The sequence below is a fragment of the Natator depressus genome, chromosome 2 (assembly GCF_965152275.1).
Source record: "Natator depressus isolate rNatDep1 chromosome 2, rNatDep2.hap1, whole genome shotgun sequence".
NCBI classification, from domain to species: Eukaryota; Metazoa; Chordata; order Testudines; family Cheloniidae; genus Natator; species Natator depressus.
This window is the reverse complement of record NC_134235.1, coordinates 61,042,545-61,056,873: the sequence shown is the minus strand read 5'-3', so window position 1 is coordinate 61,056,873 and position 14,329 is coordinate 61,042,545. Positions and strand designations below refer to the sequence as shown.

Sequence of the window (14,329 nt, the reverse complement as noted above, 5' to 3'; positions counted from 1 at the left end):
ATCAGCACCTCATAGTAAGATATTTTTACTCAATAAACTCGATATTTTTCAAATAAGTTTCCCTTTCCCGATTTTGCAGATTTGGTTAGGTCAGTCCGTGTAAAATTCCTCACAAAAGAAGCATGACCACCCGCAATATTAATACATTATTTAAAATTAATAATAACAAAAAAAAGAGTGGCTTTACCTATTTAATACATGCTGTTTAGTCCCCAAATTATAAAGAACTTCATCAACTGTACAACTAGAACTGGGTGAACAGAGTTATCTAAACATGTCGCAGCGTGTTGAGCATCATGTGTTGATTTAGGGTGCTTGGCAAGAGCTATACTAAGACCGTGTCCTTGGCATCACACATTATATTCATAGTATGGAAATGTTTCCTTGTCCGATACATATCTGCCGGTGAAATATGGGAACATACGAGTGTAGTCAGTCACACCCAAAATATTGTGGAACCCAGCAACAGCATATGCACTCCTGAATTTCCCTGTCTGCTGTGGCACATTTGGAAACGCAGCAAATATCTGTCTAGGCTCTAAGATAATATCTAAGAAATGAGGCTGACTCCTCTATGGGGCATCCCCTGTTACTATCTGGAAACTCCTGAAAGCTGTTGGAGTGAGTCAGCTGGCTGAGCAGCAAAACAATCCCACCAACCAAAACCCGTCTTCTAGCCAGGTTTCCCTTCCAAGGTTTAATTCCTGAGGTTTAAAAGTGTGTTGGTTGCAACAACAGAACCCACACCAACCAATTTACATGCACATTAAATAAAATTAACCCCCCCAAACTCACATCTTGGGGTGCACTGCCACTGTCTAACACTAAAAGGGAAACTCTGCTTTCTGAAAGATGTTCTCTCCTTTTAATTCTAAAGTGCCTGTTTGTGGAGTGCTTTTGGTACATCCTCTGAGAGTCTCATTTGGCCTTCAATCCCCAGCTCTGCCTGATTGATCCACCCTATATGCCAGTCTCAGGTACAAGAAGGAAGTTATCTCCTTGCCTGTTGGGAAATTAACCTGCCACATGTCCCTTTTAACACAAGGACACCAAAGACATTGTTTAAGGTGACTTGGAAATATTTTTTTTCCAGCTAACTGTAAAGTAGGTTAAATACACGTAAGATGGTTCTCTTAACTGAAACGTTGGATACACTGTTAACCTGTAGTTACCAATTCTAACAGCCATAGCCGGAAGAGCCCACTGTCCTGGTTCACTTTAGCCTTACTACCAAAGCTAAGACATACAGAATAAACAAAGGCAACTAACCTCTTGTCATGACAGTTACCAATATGAATCTATCTACCTATGCCATTGTAACCCCAACAAAAAGAGTTACATAATTACTTGTTGCAGTGTGAAACTCGTGAGTGCGGTACCTTTTAAAAATTATGTATGATTTACTTCCTATATAGGAGAAGCTTTGTATCTATTTCTTTGTTTTTCTCTCTTTGCCTATTATCAGTGTTTTCTCATCCCTTTCTGTGTCTCCCTCACCATTTTAATTATCTCTGTTTTTTAAAATCATGTCTAATTAGATGATTTTAAATTCCTCATTATAGCATATTCTCATGCAGAACTTGAAATGGTAGTGATTATGAACTGTTCTAATAAGCACCAGATTTGTGCTCTTTAAAAGACTGGAATTATTGTTTATATCTGTATGCACATTAGTTTACCTCAAGATGTGTTAGATTACATTAATTATCTTTGCATCTGCAACAGACGATGTTAACCCTTTGTGTGAACCTTATTCCTCTGAATTTTTCTGAAACCCTTTCTTGTTTGGCAGCCATTGGCCTGTCTGTTAGGTAAAGTCAAGAAAGAAATGTAAATGTTGTTGCCTTTATGTACAAACATATTGTTTGCCATATTTGAACAGAGCATTGGTTCAACTGAGTCTGGTTTCCTGTCTCAGGCAGTGTCTTTGCCTGATGGCTCAGACATCAGGCCCAGAGGGGGGAAAGCCCATAAAATGCACCAAGCCAGTTTTGGAAGGTTGAACCCAGGATGGAAGGGAGAAATTCATTCCTGACTTCTTTGGTGACCTATTGATAACCTGAGGTATGATGATTGATATCCTCTATATTTAGCCAAGATAGCAGTAGACATTTACCTGCTGGCCTGTAAAGCACCTATTCTACTGTGTAAATAAAATATCTAATAAATAATAATATAAATATTGGTCTTAAAATTATCCAGCCCCTCCGCCCACCCCTTTTTTAAAAAAAGGTACAGTTTATTGGTTCTCAGATTATAGAAAACATTTCTGTGGGGTGGAGGGAAGGAGATTTGGGGGTGAGGCTTCTCCTGAGGCCTATCTGGCTTTCTAGGGAAGGAGAAACGGGGCTCCTCCACTTGTGTGGAGTCTGAATAGTTGCCATTATTTACAAAAGTTTTGCAAAGGACAACTGTCCAAATAAGCTGGAGGGCTGAGGACCACTATTGGGTTTTGTGTATGTTCTGATGAACACTAGCATTCAGAGCAATTAACAAACAATAATTAATTGTCAAATCATACCTGTGATATAAGGGAAGGGGGGTTAACCTCATTTTTATAGATGAGGAAACTAAGGCAGAAAGGATGAAGCCAACATTTTCAAAAATAGGTACCTAAAGGCAGGCTGTTTGGTCTTGATTCTCTACTCCTTTCAAGGTCTGCTCACACAGAATGGGTCGGGGGTGGGGGGGATGCAGGAAGCTAGCTGACACTCCCTGATCTTGAGCCACCCAGCCCCAACATGGGCTGGAGCTGCACAGAGCAGCTCTACCTTGCACCACTAATGTAAAGTCCCTCACGGACCTTCCACCAGTGAAAGATTGGACCTAGTGGAACTCTGGTTCACCATGCTCTCCCTTCTCCATGGGTACAGAAAGCAACTATGCCTACGAAGTGTTCCCCTGAACAGGGGGAATCCCCTGCTGGCCTCCTCTGGTCCCTTGACTCTGTTTACGTGGCACAAACTGTTCTAGGCCCCTACAACCATATATAGGCACCAAAATAAGTGACTGGACATTCCCAAAGTATGGAGTACTCAGCACCAGTTATTGAAGTCAGTGGGAGCACCTAGGTGCTGAGCATTTTTCAAAGTCAGGCCACTTTTTCAAGCTACTAAGTAAGGACTTGGGGTTTGTCTATGTGGAAACTGGAACCAGAATAGCTAAACTGGTGGTCATGCACACCTTTAGTCCTGTCTCTGGGGCATTTTCATGTTGTTATATCAAACTAGGGCACCGATCTTCCAAAAGAAGAGTGCCCACACACCGATTTGCACCAAACTAACTAAAGGCATGAATTACAACCAGTTTAGTTATTTTGGTTCCAGTTTCCACATAGACAAGCCACAAGGAGCCAAATGTGAAGTGCCCAGTTGTGATAATCTTGGCCAAAGTGACTTAACCAAAGCTTCAGAGGGAGTCAATGTCACAGCCAGTGTTAGGAATTTGGCTTTTGGGATTCCATGTCAATCCATTAGACCAGTGCTTCTCAACCTTTTCAATACCAGAGAGGGGCTTTCTGCCTTCCTAAACTGTGTCAGGGAGATCTCAGGGACAGTGCTGGACCACAGACAGGTCACTGAGAAACACTGAACTAGACCAAGCTATCTCTCATGCTGTTCGACCTCACTTCCGCGTGTTGAGAGGTCACATTGGCTGGATCAACTGGCAGCCCCAGTGCCATCAGCATCAGTAGGGTTGCCAGATGTCTGGTTTTCAACTGGAACGCTTGATCAAAACGGGACCCCGGTGGCTCCGGTCAGCACCACTGACCGGGCCGTTAAAGTCCGGTCGGTGGTGCTATGGATCCAAGGCAGACTAGTCCCTACCAGCGCTGCACCCCAGAAGTGGCCAGCAGGTCCGGCTCCTAGGTGGGGGGGGCATGGGGCTCTGTGGACTGCTCCCACCCTGAGCACCGTCTCTGCACTCCCATTGGAACTGCAGCCAATGGGAGCAGGGGAAATGGGGGCAGCAGTGGCTGCAGGTGAGAGCAGCACGCAGAGCCTCCTGGCCCTCCCGCCTAGGAGCTGGACCTGCTGCTGGCCACTTCTGAGGCCCAGTGCAGAGCCAGGACAGGCAGGGAGCCTGCCTTAGCCTTGCTGCACTGCTGACTGGGAGCCGTCCAAGGTAAGCCATGCCCGAACCCCAAGCCCCAACCCCCTGTCCCACCCCTGAACCCTCCCAAACCCAGAGCCCCCTCCTGCACTCCAAGCCCCTCATCCCCAGATCTACCCCAGAGCCCACACCCCCTGCCATAGCCCACACCACCTGCCGCATCCCAACCCACTGCCTCAGCCCAGAGCCCCCTCCCACACCATGAGCTCCTCATTTCTGACCCCACCCCAGAGCCCGCACCCCCTGAGCCAGCCCGGCGAGCAACAGGGGAAGGGGGGATGGAGTGAGTGGGGGTGGGCCTCGTAGGAGGGGTGGGGTATGGGTGGAGCCTCGGATGAGGGGCAGGGCAAGGGTGTTCGGTTTTGTGTGAGTAGAAAGTTGATAACCCTAAGTGTCAGCCTGGTCACTCTGACTCTCAAAGACATGAGCAGGTCTGGTGTCCTGCCAAAGAAATGGGACATGATTTTAAGGGAGCTCAAAAAACAGCCACAGACATCAGTAGGGGAAACATGGATAACCTGCCACCTTTAACTGACAACCCTTCCACACTTAAGGTTGGCTTATAAATTAATATATACTTCTCAAGCACAAAGGGCTAGTAACTTACCTTTTGTTTAATGAAAGCCAAAACAAGCCCTTTCCAGGTTCCTCAAGTTGTGAGGTGGGGGAAGGAGCTGTTGCCACAGCCCAAAATGCTGGTTCTGGCTGCAGCATTCTATTTGTAACTATTGTCAATGAAGTGCTTCTATGCAATACGTAAGTAAAACTGTGTTTAAGAGCCAGAGTGCAGTATCTTTATTCACATTAACTAGTACCTTATACCACAAATTGTCCCACTGAAGTCAATGGGATTTGTGAAGTGAAGTACTACTTGGTGTAAGGGTATCACAGTCTGAACCAGAATTAGTAACAAGTAATTTATTTCATTAAGTTCACCTTTTTTTTCTTCTTCGTGAGCTGTCTGCAGGGAGATTGTGATTTTTGCTGAATTTATTATTCAAAATGATGTGATGGATAATTCCCATAATAATTTGTTGAAGCTTATTGTAAATATTCAAGATCTGAAACATGAGCTGTGTGATCTCTTCCCTAAATCAAATGGTTTGTTATCACCCCTTTAGTGAATGAAACTCTTAGAATCAAGTTTCCTGCATGAATGGTTTCAAAAAATGAATGGAAAATTGTTTTCCTTGAATATTCTTCAATATTTCCATAAAATTAACTGTTATTATGGACATTCTTACCACAATAACTAACAAGCAAACAAACTCATTCAGTGGAATATTCATGAGAAGTAAACTCAAACAGCTACAAACACAGATGAAGAAAATTGTTTAAAAATTTGAACATATATTTTGTTTTGCTGTATCTGGAAGGCTAAATCTTACTACCGTATGTTCCACTAGCCTACAATCTGATAGTAAACAAAAGGGAAAAAAGATGATGTGATGGGGTGGACTAGGTCTGAAGGCCCCCTGTTGGAGGCTTTGCGGCCCTGCCTCATGCCACCCCAGAAAAGAGCAGAGGAAAAGTCCTCCAGGTGGCCTAGAGTGGCTGCAGGGGAAGCATCCAATCAGAGGGGCACCTAGATCAGCCAGTCAGGGGGCAGGAGGGCCATATAAAAAAAAGCAGCAGAGACAGAGCAATCAGTGGCTATCTGGAGCTGAAAGAGGGAAAACTGGGTCCCTGGCTTGTTGGAAGAGCAGCAGGACTATGGACAGCTCAGCATGGGCAAGACTGAGCCCGGGGAGAGCTGCTGAAGACGGGAGAGCTAAGAAGGAGCTCCTGGCTGGCTGCAGGGATTGAGCAAGAACTGAGCCCAGAACCTAGTCAGACCAAGTGAGGGTGCTGTGTTGGGCCCTGCTGGTGGTTAAAGACTGAGGCCAAGGAGGGCTGCCAAAAAAGATACCAACTGAGGGTGCTGTGATGGGCCCCTGTTGGACTGTTAGAAAAGGCAGTATCTCCAGGGATACTTGCGGTGGCAGCAATTCGGTGGCAACTGCTTGGGGCGGCAAAATTGGTAGAGCTGCCCCTGCTGGAGGGCTGAGTCACTGAAGACCTGCCGAAGAAATAATTGGCAGGAGAGGGTGTTTGCGAGAGATGGGTGCCACCTCATTGCAAACTAAGAAACAGCAGGCTCACACCTGATCCAAAGGGGGTGCCCATGAGAGGTGGTTGCCACCCTGTTCCAAACAGAGACTGCAGTTGTGGAATTGGCAAAAAGGGGGGTGCTCAGGAGCAGCGGGTGCTGACCCTGTTACAGATGAATAGCAAATGTGATTATTTATTATAAAGTAAAGAGATTTCCTTTATTGTAAGTATCGGTTCACATTTTCTCTCAAGCTCTGGAAAATGAACAGCTGTAACCTATAACTCTGCAGTAGGGAGATCAGAGTGTTTTATGTGAACTAGTTTCAGAGTAACAGCCGTGTTAGTCTGTATTCGCAAAAAGAAAAGGAGTACTTGTGGCACCTTAGAGACTAACCAATTTATTTGAGCATAAGCTTTCGTGAGCTACAGCTCACTTCATCGGATGCATACTGTGGAAAATACAGAAGATGTTCTTATACATACAAACCCCATATTCATGGCTTAAACTGCAGTGATCTGAAAGGTAAAGTCTTGCTTTTCGTGGCACAGGTCCTCATTTCTTAGTTGCTTTTAAGGTTTCTAGGGATTGCATATTTCTTCAGTGCCATCTTTCTCACAACTTCTTTCACATTCACCACTGTCTTCTACACCATTAGAAAATGCAGTGTGGGTTGGTGCCTAGATACTGGCCTGTGAAAGGTGGCAGTCTGAAATCAGTTCTAGAGGACTCAGGCATCACTGCAGCTCCAATGACAAAGCCATTTCTGCAGGAATAGTGTTATCTCATGCAATTTAATGAGCCTCTGCTCTAGTGCCAGGCCTAGAAGGGAATATGGCCAGCAGCAAACATACTTGCTATGAAATATTGTAGCTATTCATCCTTGAATGTTTATTCTGAAAAGGGCTTTCATGCTGTTGCTTTAGAGGAGATGCATGACCCATCAATAAGTAGTGAGGACACACACAAATGCAGAAGGTTCTGATATAACTATCTATAGAAGTAAAAGGAATTGGAAGATTTTAAAAAAGAAAACTGTCCTCTGGGTACTTTGCTTTTACTACGTTTTTACTGTTCAGTGGACAATATCACCTCTGATAGTTAAGCAAACTGAGATTTCCAAATAAGCTTTCATCACTATGCTTTATAATTGGACTTACCTGGGCATCTGGCAGCTGCAACTAGAAACAGCTCACTTTCTATGGCCAATATTTTTACTGCTATTGACAGAGACTGGCCTGCACAAATACCCGCAACCTGAACAACTCTAGAGAAGTTCAGATTCATATGCTCACTCTCTCCCCTCAGTTCTTATGTGGGTCCCATTACCATGGGATGTGAGTGCCTCACAGTCTTTAATGCATTTATCCTTGCAACACTGAGACAGGGAAGTATTGTTATCTCCAGGCTGCTGGTGGGAAATGGAGGCATAGAGAGTCTAAATGACTTGCCCAAGGCCAAAGGTGTGATTTCCCCTATTGAACAACCCAAAAATTCTGAGGTATTCAGACTTGGAGTTTCAGGCTGTGGTTTTGGTGGAGATGGTACTCTGCAGAGCAGCAACAGAGGCACAACTGAGCTACCAGTGCTATTGAGGCTATACGGCTATTTGTACTTCTGCTAGATCAGTTTATTACACACAGCACACATAGCAATGCTTAGTTCAATAAATCGTAGATATCACATGAATAATTGACAGCACTTCATACAAATCAGTAATCACCCTGTATTCTGTTTTCTGTATGTTTCTAGAGGTAACACAAAGCAGAGTAAACTACATGAAGGTGATTTTTAACCAAAGCCAAGATTTTTTTTTATTATTATTTTTAAGTAGAAGCCTAAAGATAGGCTCAGTACATATTTGGGCACCAAATAAGTGACATTTGTATCAAGGCTGCTGAGCATCCACCTCATGGATGATGACAGGACATGTTGGGTGCTCATCAGTCTAGAAAATCACATATAAATATTGCTGGATCTGGTCCAGTATTGGTAGTACAACGCTCTAATCTATACACAGCATGTAGTCAATTTCTTGTATTTCCATCATGAAAATGGAAACTCTTGTAGAGTTCGTGACATTTTTGTGGAGAATGGTAAATTTGCCAACAAATGGTAAATTTTCCTGCATTTTTCAGGGCACCAAAACTATTTATGAATTTGATTTAAGTTTGGCCAAGAATTTCAACTAGAATTTTTTTTATAGAAAAAGTCAAAATGGCTTGTTTTGACCATTTCAGAACAAGTTCCAACTTTTCATTTGGAAACAGTGTTTCATTTGGACAGTTAGTCAATTTTTAAAAAAGTGAAAAACATCCCAAACCAACCTGAAACAAAAGGGAAAATAGAAAAAAACCCAACTCATTTTAGATGAAACATAATGTTTAGTTCAACCTGAAAAGATTTTTTTTTTTCCAATTTGACATGGAAAAAGCGACAAAATTCAGTTTGTTTGAACTGAACATTTTTTTCTTTTCAGTTCAGCCCCCAAACTGAAAAATGAATTCATTCAACTTTACTCTTTTACAGTCAGACACAGGATACGGCTAGATTGCAGATTTAAGCCACTGCCCATGGAAGGGGACATGTAGCAGGACTGTCAGCAGGCAACATCTCCCTGAGGCAAGCACAATGGCTGGAATGCTGCTGTTATACCCTTTAACACTTGTAGCATGCATACCTTGCTGGTGTGGATGGCTCCACCTTTTCACCCATGCCTATGGTTTCTAGCACTGCTAGAGTTCCATACCTCTTGTTGTCTGTGGGCATGAAGATTGAGAATGGTCTAGGCCTGTGTGCAGGAGCAGAAGCAAGGGATGTCTCCTTGAACCTTCTCCTAATCCTAACGCACTCATGCAGGGTTGTCCACAATCTAGCCCTTGGTGGCTTGAGCTGAATGGAATTAAAATTTTAAAACACAGAATGTCATAGAATTACTTTTTTGTGGCTCGAGTTGTTATGTTTTGGACAACTTGTTTAATATTGTTAGCATTTAAATGGACAGAACTAGGTTTCAAAGTTAACACTTATTAAACTGAATGGTGGAAATTCACACCTCCCTTGGTACAGTCTGTGTCTGGAGAGCAGTGCACTTATTTGTATGGTAAAAAACAAGCTCTTCCCTGGGAATGGCTAAAAATACTTCTCTTGTTTTTCTCTAAAGAACTGGATTCTGGAAAATCCAGCATCCTCTCTGAAAAGACTCTACATCTAAGGCTATGTCTGCACTACAGCCTATGTCAGCAAAACTTATGTCACTCAGGGGTGTGAATATTCCACCCCCGAGCGACATAAGTGCTCGTGCGCTGCAGTGCCGTATGTATAGACATGGCCTAAGGCTTTTCCCTGTCTGTGGATGTCTTTTGGTGCTAATTATCAGCATTTATCCCAACTGTGTCATTCCTTCAGAACTCTTTTTAAAAAAAAAAAAAAAACTTCTGGTCTGTTGATAATTGTTTATTGCCCAGCTAATTTCTAAAATTTGATATGAGGCTTTTTTGTGGGGAGGGGGATTTAAGCACAGTAGGATGAAAGAACAGATATTATTAACTGAACAAAACTATACTGAATTTGTAGATTACAAGTGGGAATATTTTGCACCTCGAACTAAAAAGTATAAAGACTGGGTAAAATCCACCCCTGCACAGAGAGCCATTACAAACCCTATGCCCCACTTTAAACCTGATATACTTAGGCCCTGATCCTGCAAAGACTTATGTGCCTCCTTAAGTCTCAAATTGGGATGTCCAACTTGACACCTTAAAGGAGTTTGGCTTTCTAAAGGTGGGTGCTTAGCACTTCTTAATGGGGCCCAAGGTTCAGGTGGTTCAGGCCAGGCACCCAAAATTCTCACCCACATATGAAAGTTATGGGGTAGTCTTTGTGAATAAATTGCAAGGTTTTTTGCATCAAATGCAGGCACTGTCCTGGGACAGTCTGCAGTAGGAGGGTGCATCAGAGACCCTCACACAAAATACTCACTTTGTGAGGTTAATTTTGTCCAAACTGTTTTTTATTTTGGGTTAGGTTGGGGCAGGTGTGAGGATGGGGACTCTTTTCCTTAACAATAATATTCTACTTCCATAAAAGATATGAAGCAGAAGATTCAAGAGAAAATCTAGCTATTTTATTGCCCCAAGGCATTATTCGTTTTCCTGACACATTATGTTTTTAATTAAAATTGCAACATGAGTTAATTAAAATGTTCATTCAGCCACCTTTTTTTTTTTTTTTCCATGGGCGGCTTGTTACTTTCCTAGCATTTTGGTAAAACCGTTACATTTCAACAAACTACGGGCTTTATCAGTTCAGACTTCAGCTGACAGACTGTCATGTTCTCTGCACCTTTTTATCTCAGATGTTCTAATTTTTTTAAATACCTCCTTCTAGTGAGTTTTTTTTTTTTTTTTAAATTCTTCTGCTACCAGCACCCTCCACTGGCTATTCAAGTTAAGGTTTATTGAGGAGACATTGTCAGGAATGGGCAAGAAGATTTCTTAAACAGGTTGCAGGAATACTATATCGCAACAATTCCATGAAGACTTGTTCTTACAAAAACTACCCTCTTTCTTTGATCATACATACAAAATAACATGGAAAGCAATACTGTAAAATGAAATAATTTAAGGAAAGTTAATATCAAAGTCCTGGAGATAGTGGTGGGTAGCATAGGCAGGGGAAGGCTGTGCCTCCCTAAACAGTCTGGCATGGCCCTGCACATGCTCCGCCCCCAGGCCCTCTGCTGCCTGCTTCAGTTCCCCTCCCTCCGGCGCTCTTCTGGGGCCAAGAGGCTGGGGCAGGCTGGGGCTGGTGCACCCAAGGCCCTGGGCTGGGGGCGCTGGGATTGAGGCCATGCCACACCGCCCCTCTATCCAGCACTGGAGGCACTGGGACTGCATTACCAGGGGTAGGGGCACTCTGGGGCTGGGGGGAGCTCCGGCTGTGCCACTGCCCAGTGCTCTGGAGCTGGGGGCTTGCAGGGGGGCCGGTGGCTGTTGGGGGTTTGTGCTCTAGGCTTCGGCGAGGGAGGAGGGATGGGGGCCTAGGGAAGAGGGGGAGGGGATGGGGGCTAGCCTCCCCCCAATGGTGCATTCACCTGTCGCCCATGATCTAAACTGAAATATGAGGATACCTTGGATGGCTAGATTCCCAATTATTATGTGTTTTACCATTTGCCTTGGAAAAAAGAAACTCATGTAACATATTAATGGACTTCTATCCCTCTTGGGCTGTCTAAACTCAGATTATGTTCTCAGTTACCTCTGGGTAACTCAAGAATTAAGACAATACATGGGCTAGAATATAAATTAACCCCAATGATCTGTAAGTGCCTCATATGTTACAAAAATACATGACACATTTATGTTTATTAACTATGAAGAAATGAAAGCTTATTCAAAACAGTCATTTCAATCTAAATAGAGGGCTTCCTTTAAAGTCTATGGAAATGTTGCCATTGACTTCACTGGAGGCAGGAGCAGGCTCATAATCGTGGAATGTAGTATGTCCTCCATAAATAAGGCATCTTTGGAAATTACTTATAAATAGCTCAAGGAAACAGTAAATGAGAAGGGCTCAGAGTGAATCATTCTATGACATAGCAGATGCATAATTAGCCAATAAACAACAACAGGACTGAAAGCTAGAAAACGTGTCACAGTTCAGGGCACCTGAGCCTATATTTCCCCTCAACGGTTCAGCCAGAGCTCACGCTCTTGGCATTCCCTGGGTGAGGCACGTCTCTCTCCCTCCAGACCAGGGTATTCCCAGGCTTCACAATTCCCTTGCCTTCACTCTGTCATTCACAGCACAGACAGGTTGCCCTAAGGCAGTTGCTTGCTTTCCCTTCAGTGATGGGTAACAGGGTAATTGCTGCAGATCTAAGGCCACATCTACACTACCACTTACAGCCACAAAAAACTTAGGTCACTCGAGGGTGTGAAAAAACACACCCTTGAGTGACATACATTTTGCTGGCATAAGTGGTTGTGTGCACAGCACTATGTTGGCAGGACACAGAGCAGATACACAAGAGATCTTACAGGGGTGCACAGCCTAAGTTACCTCACAGCTATTTCTAAACCAATCTACTGTGTTCTTAAGGAGAGAGCAGTACAGAGAAAACATATTAAAAACAATCAAAGAACCTACACACATGCTAATAAGCTCACCAGCATTGATGCCAACTCACACATGGGCTTTGGCAAGTGCAGTCTTTCAATACCCCCTTCTAGGGGCAACCTTGTGGTTGCAAGTTCATCTGAGCTTCTGCTCAGAACAAGCACACTCAGAATACGTTCAGTTCCCTTTTACAGTTCCAGGCTTTTATTTTGTGTGTGCAAACAGATGATTTGCTTGGGCAACAAGCTGACACACATTTTGTGGCCACAACATAAAAGCCAGGTTTGAAAATCTGACCCAAAAAACCACACCTTACAATGAGGTCATGACTCAGATCAGAAAAAAAGCTAAGAAATTCAAAGTCAAAACTGAACTGGAACTCCATAGTGTCATTTGCTTTTATCACACAGTGTGAATTAAGGACAGACTGTCAGCCAGAGCTTCTAGTTTCCTGGCTTTTGTCGGTTCATTACACAACATTCCTATTATTTAAATGGAGCGATCTACATTGTGTTCTCTAACTCCCTGTTGTATTTTAATAAGTCTGATGTGAATCTGAAAGAGGTGCTGAAAGGTTTGAATGTGGTAACTAAACATTTACTAAAGATCCTTAGCCTGAAATATGTAAATGTATTTCTGTCAGTGGTTCAGATAACAGTTTCATTTTGCAGAAAATTTGCAAAGGTTTCCTTTTATTTTTATCCTGAATTTATGCTCACTAAGAAGCACTTCACTTCAGGACCAGGAAGAAATTATTTATTTTTAAAACTATTTAAAAATGTTTGGATGTCCTGAAATGGGAGCGAGAGATAAGGAGCAGTATTTTACAACATCATTATGTTGATAACACCCGACGCCATTCTATTTTCCTGATGTTATTTGATAATACCACCATCCTTCGATACATTAATATTTCCATGTGATACTTATATAGGCTTAAATCCTGATTACACTGAAGTCTGTGTCAAAACCTCTGTTAATTTCAAAGGGACCAGGTGTTGGCACTTACCGTTTAACACATTGTTTTATTCATAATGCAATTCTACTCAACATCTTCTTACAAATCCAACCCAATATTCTCATGCATTCCAACCCCTGAGTGGAAAAGAGAAAACAGTTCTTTACCTTTTTTTGTAGAAACTTCATTTCAATAGAAATTTTCCTGCAGAACTGTAGAAGGAAGAGCTACATATCACAGGCCCATATAGTACACATGCATTTATAAAATGAGTGACAGCTGATTTGCAATCATATCTATCTCCATGAATGATGGCAGTCAGGACAATTTAATCCTGGTCACCTACCTGGCTCAGGCATCTGGTCTGCTGACCCAGTCTTTGAGGTGAGGCTCGTCTTCATTTTTAAAAATCTTTCAACTTTTAAATGTAACCCTTCTTCCAGGTGGAGCCAGCAGCAATCAGGGCCAGGTTCAATATCTAGGGGTTCCTTTCCATTGATATAACACAGAACCGGCTTGAGCCCCCACCCACTAACCTGGGAAATTTACACACCACCCCGGGTGCCTCTGAGAGGCAATACTTCCCCAATTGCAAGCACAGAGTCTGAGTGCAGAAAAGAGACTTTTAATTAAAGAAGGGAAGTAACTTGGCACTAATTTGGGAAAACACTACAAACAGGGTTCATAAACATAAACCATGAGTAAATGACCCACCCCAAAGCAGGTTAGATAGTGTCCTTTTCCCCTAAGGTTCTTAAGTCTAGCAACCCAAAAGTCCCTTTCACATGCCCAACCTTTCTCTGCACCCCACTCACAGTTGCTGTCCTTGGTCAGTGCAGACCCAGAGTCCAGAGGTGCATGTGCCAAGTTCACCTCCCCGCACCCTTTCCCACTCCCCCGGTGGGGTAGAGAGGTACCTTACTTGCTCTGCTGCTTGGGCACTCGTTTGCTGCCCCTTTTCTGCTAGCCACCCTGCTGGCCGTTCACCAGCTGCTCCTGCCAGCCGCCTGCTTGCCACTCTCGCTGCACCTCTCCACCAGCCACCCTGC

The 14,329-nt window shown here is 43.4% G+C and overlaps 1 long non-coding RNA gene across 1 annotated transcript in view; it reads right to left on the bottom strand.

Annotated features, from left to right (window-relative positions):
- LOC141981392 (uncharacterized) overlaps positions 1-13,356 on the bottom strand; it is a 30,444-nt gene extending 17,088 nt beyond the window's left edge. The window contains exons 1-2 of the long non-coding RNA XR_012637759.1: positions 13,332-13,356; positions 8,952-9,094 (exon numbers count right to left, since the gene is read on the bottom strand). This is a non-coding gene — a long non-coding RNA (uncharacterized LOC141981392). The remainder of the gene's footprint in view (positions 1-8,951; positions 9,095-13,331) is intronic.
- Between the last annotated feature and the right edge of the window lie 973 nt (positions 13,357-14,329).